Raw genomic sequence first — 1,466 nt, 5'->3', positions numbered from 1 at the left:
GATGTCTACGAGGACGCCTGGGTGTGGACACTGCGGGTGTTCCTGGTCATCTGCACCATCCTCTTGTTCCTGTACGTGCCAAAGTTCATCCCACAGGGCTATCACATCTACAGCTTTGTCTTCAAGCCCCAGGACGAGCTCAAATTCAACTTTATTCTCAGCACAAGGCCCGAGATTTTCAAGTAAGTTTGTTGAGATATTTCTTCTATAGAGTCTAGAGGGTAGAGGACACCAGGTGATACTTTCTGATTTCTAGAGTGTAGAAGGATACCAGGTGAGATATGTTATTATATGACTTTATCCGACGATTTGGCCTACAATGTACACCAGACAGAAATTGCGCAAACCACTTATCGTGTCTTTAGTTTTAGTAAGAGTTTTACGACACTTGCAACACAATACAGTCATATAAGTGCCGAAGAGGAGAGGTGTTACAAGAGAGTAACAAACGCAAAAAGAAGGAGGAGAGATCAGGACATGTTTGGTAGGAAAGAAGGAGCAAGCCACGCTAGAGCACCCACCAACCACACACTTATCGTGTCTAAAATAACAAACTGTTGTTTTTTGTGTTTAATTTTGTTTTGTTTAGCTTTTTAGTCTCTTTATCTGTCAGAGAATCAATAAAAACATATCTTGAAAGTATGCTGTCAAACGTTCTTTTAGCAGCAATTATAGAAAATATTTATGTCAAAAGTAGGTATGCAGTAAGTATCAGACCATTGTTATAATACTTAATCCTTTAAAGCTATCAGCAGATTTAAATAGTTTCCTTTTCTGTGAGACACGTTTTAGTGTTATTCGTCGTATTTTATCGTAATAAATCCACTGTGCTAATATCTCTAATGAAATAATATAACAATGATGTGGTTCTTATTGTATACCTACTGTTGCACTCCCCTCCCTCTTGTATTTCGTCATCACCATTGCCTTTCTCACCCTGAATCTGGGTATCGGCCACGAACAAACACTTTCCACCTTCCCCCATCCTGGGCTAGCCACTACTTAATGTTATTCCATGTCTTCCCACGTTTCTGTACATCAGTTTCTGTGACTCTTTTCCAGGTTCCACGTAGTTTTCCCGTAGATCTGCTTAGGTATTTACAACTAATCAACGTTTTAAAAATTGCAGGAAAAACCCAAACATCCAGGTACTCACACCAAAACAGTGGAAGGCCATGCAGAAGTTCAAGGCCAGTGTTGCCAAGCTGCAACCGGATGTGACGCACACAGGCTATGTGGAGCAGGTGACCTTGAACGTGGGCATGGACAAAGTGCTGGCAGAGAACACTTCTCCCGTCAGCTTCAGCAGATCTGTCTTTGACGGCCTCGTCCGCTGCAAGGTAAACCATTGCTTTGGTTTGTCAGATTGTTTTTTTAAAATAATTCGCTTAATGTAGTAAAATAGGTTCTCTATGATGCAAAAAAGCACACATACACACACAACACAACACACACACACACACACA

Source organism: Aplysia californica, unplaced genomic scaffold, assembly GCF_000002075.1.
Source record: "Aplysia californica isolate F4 #8 unplaced genomic scaffold, AplCal3.0 scaffold00857, whole genome shotgun sequence".
Classification (NCBI taxonomy): domain Eukaryota; kingdom Metazoa; phylum Mollusca; class Gastropoda; order Aplysiida; family Aplysiidae; genus Aplysia; species Aplysia californica.
The sequence above is the reverse complement of the archived record's forward strand: the minus strand, read 5'-3'. Positions refer to the sequence as shown.